Below are 10,859 nucleotides of genomic sequence, written 5' to 3'. Positions count from 1 at the left end.
TATATATACACACACACACACACACACATATATATATATATACACACATACACACACACACACTGCCTTTATCCAAACAAGATTCCAGAATACTAACCCGGCACAAACATGAAGATCATCTCTTTGATAGAGTCACACTAATAAGACAAACGTCCTGGATACTTCTTGCAGAGATTCTGTGCTATTTCTGAGGAAGAGCAATCCTTCAGGTCACATAAGCTGAAGCAAGACAAAACTATAGAAACATTGCAGCAAGAATATTTTCAGAAATATTACCTGAGCTGCTGACTTTTCTCCCCAGCTGACCAAGAATTCCAAATCTAGCCAGGCTGTACCAAACCCAAAGGTTTCAAATCCGCACCAAAGGCTAGAGTAGAGGTAGGTACAGTGGCCTTCATGTCCAAAGATTCGCTTCCCAGGGAAGATACAGAAACCCCTCACAAATACACAACAGACATATACAGTTTGCTTGCCACTCAGTTGTGGACCCAGAAAGCTACCTGGTCCCCCCACCCCACCCCCGGGATCAAAGCAGTACAGTCTCTCCAGCCTGTCTTCCAACACTACTGTGTGGCTTTATACAAATGACTTAATTCCTCTAAGCCTGATTCCCAATCTGTAAAACAGGGATAACACCACTTGCCTGCTGGGGTTATTATAAGGCTTAAGTAAAACACTTTTAAATGAGTCATTTAACACGAAGTCTGCCGGAGAATGTAAATTGGAAGCTGGAGAGCTGGTCCAGTGGCTAAGAGCACTGGCTGCTCTTCCAGAGGACCTACATTTGAATCCCCACCTGCATGGTGGTTCACAGCAGTCTGTAACTCCAGCAATAGAAACCCTAACTAAGGCACCTTCATTAAGAAAAAGGCAACCTCGGGAAAACTAAACACAGGGCTGTCCCATGATCTAGCTGCACCCCTCAAAAGGGACACACCCAAAGGACCTCAGCGCACTTGAGGGGTATTACCGAAGCAATCTCTCGTCCCACAGGCAAATTATAAAAGCAGCTTAGGAGCCCACCAGCAGATGAAAGGATAAAACATGGCCCATATGTGCAATGGAGTTTTATTCAGCTTTAAGAGTGAAATTGTAGCCAGGAGGTGGTGGTGCACACCTTAAATCCCAGCAGTCGGGAAGCAGAGGCAGAAGGATCTCTGTGAGTCCGAGGCCAGCCTGGTCTACAGAATGAATTCCAGGAACAGGCACCAAAGTTATACAGAGAAACCGTGTCTCAAAAGGAAAAAAAAAAAAAATGAAATTATGTCATTTGTAGGAATGTGGGCAGAACTAACGATCACCATGTCAAATGTAATAAGCCAGAATTCAAACAACAGAACATCACATACTTTCTTGTATGAGCTATCTAGACACGTTAAAAAAAAAAAAGAAGGTATGAAAATAGAAAGGAGGCTATTTGTTATCTGTGAAGAAAAAAGGGTTTGCTAAGAGAAGAGGTAAAGAGGACAACAGAGAGTTAAAAATGATCAAAAAGATCAAATATAATATAGACATGAAAATATCATCAAGAAGTCCATTATTTTGTACAGTGAACATACGCAAATAAGTAAATAAAACCACCCTACTTCTGACTCCTGCTGATCAAATAAAACTGTCCAGAGATTCTCCCTGAAGTCCCTCAGCCATCCTTCCGAGCTGCTTCCAACTCAAGCAGATGCCCAAGCAAACCTCTAGCTGCAACGTCAGCATCAGGACCACGTTGCAATGAAGAGCCACACTGCTGGCTGACCACAGACTAGCTTCTTGCTCACAGGACTCTGTGATGACAGGGACCACTGCATAAGTCCCAAAAGTTGCTGCAACACATCAAGGGAGATATACAATTTTTAACTTTTATTTATTTATTTATTTATTTATTTATTTATTTATTTATTTATTTTTATTTTTGAGACAGGATTTCTCTGTAGCTTTTTTAGTTCCTGTCCTGGAACTAGCTCTTGTAGACCAGGCTGGCCTTGAACTCACAGAGATCCGCCTGCCTCTGCCTCCTGAGTGCTCGGATTAAAGGTGTGCACCACCACTGCCTGGCTCTAATTTTAGTTTATTTTTATTTTTTTTTTTTATTTTTTTAGAATACTTTTCTATTTCTATGAAGACTGTTATTGATATTTTGATAGAGATTGCATTGACTCTATAGATGAATCTATGTTGGNTGGAACTAGCTCTTGTAGACCAGGCTGGCCTCGAACTCACAGAGATCCGCCTGCCTCTGCCTCCCGAGTGCTGGGATTAAAGGCGTGCGCCACCACCGCCCGGCAATTTTTAACTTTTAAAGCAAACTAGAAATGATGTCAAATCTCTAATTCAAAGAAAATTCAAAATTGAATCTGTCACTCTAAAGCCAGTGTAAATCTAAATTACAAAACAGAACCTTTTTCCTGAGTGTTTAAAAGATATCAGATATGCAAACATGCCTAAAGGAGTTAATCGTTATGGAACCCAGGTTTGTATCATGAATATTCAAAAGGTTCAGGTGTTATCTTGCATCATATAACAAGTAAGCCTCACTAATTATTTTTAAACATCTGTGTCTATGTGTGCATGCATGTGTGCACTTGCATGTGCGTTCACAAACCTCAGCACCCATGTGGAGGTCAGAGGACAACTCGTGGAAGCTAGTTTCTTCTACAGCTTCCTGGGGATTGAACTCACGTATTCAGACTTGGTGACACGCACCCTTACCCACTGAGCCATCTCACTGGCCCAAACCTCATTAATTTAACAACTAGTTACTTTTCTAAGAACAAACGAGTATTACATGACAAAAATTAAAATTTAAAACTAATTCTTCATAAGCTTTCCTTTCTAGGAATTTTTCCTATAAGTTAATACATCCAAATTAAATCCACTTGACAATTCAAAATGAAAGAATTCATTAGGAAGTTTTAGGTTTTTTTTTTCTTTTCGATGGGTATGCATTGTGCCTTTTTGTACACACACATATGCATATGGATGCCTTCAGAGGCCAGAAGAGGGCATCAGACCCCTTGGAGCTGGAGTTGTGAGCAGCTCAGTGTAGACACTGGGCACTCAACTCTGGTCCTCTGAAGGAGCAGCAAAAGTGCTCTTAACCACTGGGCATCTTTCAAGCCCCTACAACCTCCGCTTTGAAATTCAATGGATTGCTTTATAGTAAGTAAATGGCAACATGCCTATGCAAGCCATGCAATGTGTATTTGTTTAAAAGTCATGCTACTGAAAAGAGACCTACACATGAGGTTTAAGAAGAAATGAACTTGTTGATAGGGACCAAAAAAAAAAATCTTTTAGAAAAAAATGTTCATGAAATTCTGGCCTATAAACAGTAGTCATAATGCTGTTTGCAACATTTTTAAGGGTTGCCCTTGACACCTCAGAAAGTGGTCCTACCCTACCTGGCTCTGAATGTAACCGAGGAGCCCTGTCCAGCCCCTCAGTTAACCCAGAGTGGAATTTTTAGGCTAAAGTATACAGTCTACAAAGCTCCTGATGAGCACAAGCCAGTCGGAGAATTGAAGTTAGAGAAGAAATGAACAGGGTGCTATACAAAGGCCATGCTTCCTTTTAATTTGGGCACCTCCTCCATCGCCTGCACGACGGGCTGCTGTCTTTTGTTAGGATGCATTGAGCAGAGGGTGCCTCTCGGCAGATGAGATTCCTTCCAGCGCATTAAGTAATCATTCAATCATTCTGAAGCCCCTACTAATTAGTGTGACTCCTCCTGCCGGTATCTGCTCACACCCCACTCCCCTCTTCCCAGCCTGCCTCCTCACTGAAGTCACCAACCACAAATGTCCTTGCCCCACACTACATTCCCTCCTGGTCTGCCTCAACACAGACACCAGAAGCATGCCTGCCTGTCAGATAACACAAAGGAAACAGACCCCAGGCTGGTCTCCCTCGAGCTCGGGAGGTTCTGAGCAGATTCCTGAGACTTTAGTCTATTTTTTGGCTTCTGGCTAGGGCTGTATCTAGGTGGATTTGGGGTCTATTAAAGCTAGTCCCAGGGTCCACGCATACTTACAAATTATACACACTTTCCATCTCATCAAGCCATGAGATGCTAAGGAAAAGGAGGAAGCAAGCCAGCCGCACTCAGGGTTTTTAAGACCCAGCTGGTGTATTAAATACCAATAATTGGGGGGTGGGACAGGGTTCAGCGAGTAAAGCATTTATTTGTCCACAGGCATGAGGACCAGAGTTCAGATTCCAGCGCCTACAGAAAAGCCAGGCAGGTGTAGCAGCCACCTGCAATCCTAACACACGGCAGGCAGCGATGGGATCCCTAGAGCAAACTGGCGAGCTAGACAAGGCCATTTTGTACACTCTAGATTCAAGGTGGAGAGTGATCAGGGACGATGGTTGATGTCCACCTCTGGCCTCCACATACACACACACAGCGTTTCCCTAGAAACTCCAGCCTGGCACAGACCTTGCCACCAAGTGTGGGAACCCTTTCCCACCAAAGTAGTGTCCAGCAAATTGCACTTCAAGGAACGAGTTTATTGCTTGCTTACAGAGCATATTGGAGGGATGACTCACAGAAACATAGATGACCCCCCAAAAGCAGCAATACCACCAAAAGGTTGGCCCCAGCATGGATGATGACTTAATCAGAGTTACACAGATGGAGTCCTCTCACTTCAATGAATCTTCCACAGGCGACAAATTTTCATCTCCAGAGTCACATGAAATTAGGAGATAATCACATACTAATGGCCAGGAGATGCAGGGTTAAGGGAATGACTCTCTCCACCCCTCTTCTATGAGGGAAGGTCAACAGTCAGCAGGCTAGGCTCAGGGGGGTTAAGTAGTTGCAGCTGTTCTGAAGATGGTGGATACTGTGTTCAGAGGATGGTGTTCTACAACACACTTAGATCCCTAGAGCTAATGTAAAAAAAAAAAAAACTTCAGGTATGGCACGAGTGTGTAATCTCAGAGCTGGGGAGGTAAAAGCACATGGGTCTCTTGGGCTCATTGTCCAGTCAGCCTCGCCACATCAGCAAACCAGGGCACAGAGAAGGTGGGTGGCGCCCGAGGTTGTCCCCTGGCTTCTACACCACATGGAGACGCATGGTCACATCACGTCATTCCAAACACACACACACTCACACACACAGAGGCCTGTTGTGCACCACGCACAGATGTAGGTAGGCTCGGGAATCAGACAGCAATGAACGAGATAGAACCTCTGGCTCCAATGACAACAAGAAGCTGATACACAAATACATGAACAAGCAATGTAATTATCATGAAGGGACTAGCATCCCACAGAAAATTAAATCACGGTGACAGAACTGGGGCAGTGTGATCACTTGATTGGTGGTTTCTGGACCGTCAGAGGTAGACCCATGCCATGAGCTGAGAGCTAATTTTGTACAATGCAACCAACCAGGAAAGGTAGGCAAAGGCTGGTGGGGTTTGTTTTGTGAGTACTTCTGCAAAGCATCATGGGTGCCTGGAGTGCCAGCCTCCCCAGAAATACATTTACCAGAAAAGACCCGAGGATGGCACAGCCAAAACGATGCAGTGGGAATCTTACCTCACCTTGGCAGGTTCTTTATGTCCAGAGCTTGGGGTTCACTTAACCCTACCATTCCAGCCAGAAGCTGTACTTTCTAAATGTTCTCCAATGGGAGGTTCTACTTACTGTGGAGTTTGAACATGTGTCCATCAGTATCTGACATCTAAGACGTAGCTCGTGAGCTCTATCTCCTCCATCTAGGGCCCCAGAGAGGGACTGGGCAGATTTCTACACTGAGTGAACCATCTAGCCAAGCGCCGTAGTGATAATTGACCCAGACTGGAGCCCATGACTGCCAGATCGTCCAGATCAGCACTGAGGAATCCCCTCTCCTCCCCCCATTCCCATACACCTCACAGCTACCCAGGAATGTGGTCATTCAGCAAAGACACCAGACGGACAGACGCTCGCAGATGTGAGACACAATGCCGCAGACTTACCCTTAAGAAGAAAAACGTGTGTAGACAACGCTGAGCATAGTCATCCCTTCGTCCACAGGGAGCTGGCTGAAGAGGTATCGTTGTCAATCACTCGGCCCTGACAAAACACAACAAAGAGACAGGGGGAGTGAGAAACAGTTGTTCACAATTTGAATTTTGTGGCTAAAAGTCAACGTTTCAGCATCATGCTACATCACAGACTTGGTAGGAAAAAAAGAAAATCTATAGAGAAATGTGTGCAGGGTTAAATGATTAACTATAAAAAAATAAAAACTAAGGGTCTTTCCACCCTAACTGGAAGGGGAGGTTTGCTGCTCCATCCCATAACTTCATATGGATGAATGGAAGCCAGTAAGTATGGACAGGTGATAGGCCAGGCAGGAAGAGAACCTGATGTGCAGGCAGAAGCCGGGGAGGAGGGATAAGCAGATAGGAAGGTAGACAGAGCGAAGAGGACCCTAGGGTGACCAAGCTGCTAACTACTCCAGTAGCTGGACATGCAATGTAGGACACGGTCTGTGGTCACACTGAGCTTCATTCAAACAGAGAGAAGCAGTCAAAACAAACAGAGGTCAAAGTTATGAAAACATCCTAGAGAGAGATGTGCTGTGCAGACCAAGGGGCCATCAGACAGCCAGGGGCAAGTGGCCAATGGTTCAACGAGGCAAAGGTAGAGAGAAGATCCCTCAGGCAGAGGGACTAGCCAAGACTCTAGTGAGGCCAGCGCGTCTCCAAGAGTTATCACGAGTAGCAAAGTGGAACCCACATGCAGGGGAAGAGAGTCAGAGGATGAGGGATTTGTTCTTAGCAAACAGGCAGTCTGGAGGTCTTCTCAAATTACGGGGAATGAAACCTATGCTCGGCATGCTCCCCAGAGATGTCCTCATGGCCCATTAACCATCACGCCAGAAAACACCCCAACCAACACCCGCCATGAAAGCAATTGCAGAGATTGAGGAGAGAAGGGTGGTGGGCTTGCCATTTTTTGTTCATTTATATTTTGTTTAGAGCTGGGTTCTTGCTTTATTTCTCAGGATGGGCTCATGCTCCTTAGTTCAATGGCTCCTACCTTGCATCCTGAGTATTGGGAGGCGTGTCTTAGTTTAAGTCCTGACAGAACCTCTGACAATTACAGGAGACACAGATAAGACTGTCCCCTACCAAAACTCTCGGAACTATGACATTTCAGATCACAGAGTTTGGAGTAGCCGTATAGATGTCATCAAATTTCCTGAGTGCTAATGATAATAACTCCAAAGGTTTCAGATTCCAGATTTGTAGAATTAAGGGCCCAGCATGAACCACATTAGGTGCTGAGGATGCTGTGTAAAATCTCAGTCCTTGACAGGAGAGCACTGCCTATGGAGTCAGCAGACTGATTTTGCCGTGCAATCCCAGTTGCTATAGCTCTATAGCATGGGTCTATACTCCAAACAGTCTGAACCTCCAGCTTTCTCAACTATAAGATGGGCATGACAGTCATTACTGTAAGCATTGAATGCGATGAAGAAGGACAAGTACTTGGTTGGGTGGTTAGAACAAGTGAGGTGTTCAGAGCAGGAACAAGGCAGGACGGATCTTCTGTTGTAAAGTCACATTGGCAGACACTAGATTCTCACCAGGGCGCGTTCTATAGGGACACAGACAGTAGGGTGTGATGGGGATAATGGTCAGAATAGCAGAGCCGGTATGGCCCTTCTAAAACCAGCGTAAGCTGAGTACCAGTGGTTCATCTCTGTATTCCTAACACGGGAAGACCGAGACAGGAGGACTCCTATGAGTTCAAGTCCAGCCTGCTTACAGAATGAGATCCTGTCTCAGAAACAAACAAAAAAACAAGCAAATAAACCTATGAACCAGCAGGTAAAGGGATTTGCTGACAAGTCCTGTGACCTGAGTTTCATCCCCAGGAACCACAATGGAAAACCAGAACTGAGGTTGTCTGTCCTCTGATGTCTGTGCACCCACACATACAGATAATAAATAAATATGTACAAACGTTTTGTCTGTTTTAGATAGCTCTGTCTGGCCTGGAGCATGCTATGTAGACCAGGCTAGCCTGGAACTCACAGAGATCCTCCTGCCTCTGCTCCCAGGTGCTAGGATTAAAGGCGTGTGCCACTATGCCCAGCTTATTCAAACTTGAAACCTCCCCACCCCCTTTACTCTACAGATGATAATATAAAATCACAAGAGATAGCTGAAGTTGTCGAAAAGGACATAAGTGGCTCCAAGAAAGGTTTTAGGCATCTGGTCTATTAGCCAAGATTGCCTGAAATATAGAATAAATTTCATAGTGGCAAAATAAGGCAACTCATTTTGATATCAACTCAGGTAGATCAAAAGTATTATTATGAACTAGTACAGACAGAAAACTGAATTGAGCTTCCTTGGAAAGCATCTAAACAGAACACACTGACGATCCTCAAAAGCCAAGAATTATCCTATTTCATAGATGGCTTGACAGACAGCTATTTTACTAGCCAAAACACTGTGAAATACATGATTTGACACATTCGGCATTTTCTAGTGATAATGACGTTGTGTCTCAGCATGTGTTGATGCTGTGCGCCTTCGTATGAACACAACAGATTTTTATTCCACGTGTTTTTATACATACTCTCTGTTCCCTAGAAATGCCTCCCTGGAGAACTCCTGATTACCCCTCAACACCCAGCTTAAGTGGCCCCTCTTCCACGAAGCCCTCCCCACTTACCACCTCCTCTCCCAAGTCTTAGAGCCTTATTGCCCTTGCTATCCACTTCACCACTTTCACGTGCTCAACAGCCTGAGATTATTTTTTTTTTCACTTGTCTGTTTCCTACGAATTGGACTTTTTTGGTGAAGACTGTTCTTTTGCAGGTTCATTATGGGCACACTCCTGTATTTCTTTACAGTTTGGTTTTGTGTCATGGTCCACGGACTCTAATCAGAGATGTCCATGTGATCCTGAGTTTGGAACTAACCATCGAAGCCAAGTGGACTTACCAGGGGAGACACAACAGAATACCAGGCTTCCTCCTCCCCGCATCTGTCAGCTGTCGACACATCAAGAGTGTGAGGCAGAGCCCCACGGGTCACCCCCACCATGGGGCACTCATTAGACTGGCCCAACTTCTGTTGACCCAGAGCCAGCATGGACATCTGCTGTGAGTTCACAATTTCTGCGTTCGCAGCGTGCTTAGAAGATAGCACTTTGAGGCTCTTTCCCCATCTCTCAGTTCTGATGTTCCTCCCGACCCACGGTCTGTGATGTTCTCTGTTCCTCAAGGGAGTGGTATGAATGTCTAGACTTCTACATTTTTAATTTTGTGTGTTTGGTTTATATTTAAGACAGTGTCTCACATACCCCAGACTGGCCCTGAACTCACTATGCAGCTAAGACCAGCTTTGAGTGTCTAGTTCCTCCCACCTCCACCTCCACCTCTCACCCAATGGCAGTCGATAGCTGATAAAGGGGACACTCTGAGCAAGCTCGTTATCAAGACTAGCTAATCTGTGGGGGACCAGGCCTCAGGAAATAAAGTGGAGACTAACTGAGGAAGACACAGATCATAACCTCTGGCCTCCACACATGCACACATACGTGCATCCATACATACACACATGCACATGCAATACACATATACTACACAAACAAACGGCACACGAGTCACATTAGGAAGCCAAAACCAATGCCTCTGTTTATCCAGCGTCCACTACCAGGTGATCGATCAGGTGTGAGACCCAAAACGCTCAGCTCAAATATCAACAGCGGTCAATGAGAAACTTCTGAGGAGGACAAAGACATGGTCGCAACCCAACTGCCCTTAAAGTATGCTCTTCCCACCCTACCCCAGCTAGGCAGAAAGTTCTTTCCTTCCTGGTCAGACTGAAGTCAGGGACTCATGAGCGGTGGCCAATGCTCGACTCCCACAGCACTCACAGACAAGCTTTGCTCTCCCAAGGGCACCACCCTCTTCAAACTACACCCCCTGGGTCCAGCACCTCCTTGACGCAGATGCTGTGGAGCTCCCGGGTGTCTGTTAGCCCATTATCAGCTCAGTAGCTTATCAGCTCCAGGGATGCTGTGTCGGGAGTCAATGCAGCTCAAGGGAAATTCTCCAGACCTGAAAGCGAGCAATGAGGCTCTGGTCTCCATTAAGCCCTGTCACGTGACTCGGGACTGTTTTATCTGCCTGAACCCCCCAGGATCACCCCTCACAGGGAGCTGACTTATCAAGTCAGCCTCATGGGCCTTTAGAGGCTCGAGAGACAATGAAGAAGCCACCAAAGCCTCCATGTTTCGGTATTTGGTAAGACTACATTATGGCAAGCTGCATGCCTTCCGTGACCATCTTCCCCTCTCTCCCCCACCATCATTTGTGTATGGATTCTGCACAGAGGAGAGGAGCAATCAGATCCCGAGCTCCACAAAGGAAAACCAAACACAGAATCACCCAGCAAACTGTCAGATGTTGGAAAAGCTGCCGTTCATAACAAAGAGATGACTCACTTCAATGAAAATAACAAGCTTCAGTCCTAATCTCCTGTCTATACATATTGACGGATTCCTACAAACCAAGAAAAGAAACCAAGAGCCAGAGGCAGAATAAAGGTACATCCACTTGGTCCACTGTGTTTTATGGGCTGTGGTCCTATCAGCCAATTTAGCTTCCATGTAGGGTAAGTCAGTTTTCCCTGCAACTCCCACAAGGGTTTGTGTATCCAGTGACAAAATCCAAGGATGCAAAAGATAGCCCTTTTCAGCATCAGTGGCTACATACAAGGCATTTGTTGGCCGAGCTAATTTTAATTCAAGAAGTATGCGCTGGATAACTCTTCTATTCAAGGCACCTTGCTACGTGTTGAAATGATGCTGACTTGTTCACAGTATTACAGTCTGTAAACAAACA

General features: G+C 45.3%; 1 protein-coding gene across 5 annotated transcripts in view; it reads right to left on the bottom strand.

The window, feature by feature from the left end:
- Window positions 1-10,859, bottom strand: part of Tiam2 (TIAM Rac1 associated GEF 2) — a 234,998-nt gene that overhangs the window by 132,297 nt on the left and 91,842 nt on the right. For 4 of the 5 annotated variants that reach the window (XM_050135807.1, XM_050135806.1, XM_050135809.1 and 1 more), the window contains one exon: window positions 5,965-6,061. The gene's annotated coding sequence lies outside the window, so the exon portion shown is untranslated. Of the gene's footprint in view, window positions 1-1,689; window positions 1,818-5,964; window positions 6,062-10,859 lie in introns of all 5 variants that reach the window. The other variant, XM_050135810.1, reaches the window with a different exon arrangement.

The sequence above is a fragment of the Alexandromys fortis genome, unplaced genomic scaffold, assembly GCF_014885135.2.
Source record: "Alexandromys fortis isolate MF-2015 unplaced genomic scaffold, M_Fortis_MF-2015_v1.1 scaffold_23, whole genome shotgun sequence".
Taxonomy (NCBI): domain Eukaryota; kingdom Metazoa; phylum Chordata; class Mammalia; order Rodentia; family Cricetidae; genus Alexandromys; species Alexandromys fortis.
This window is presented reverse-complemented; position numbering and strand designations above follow the sequence as displayed.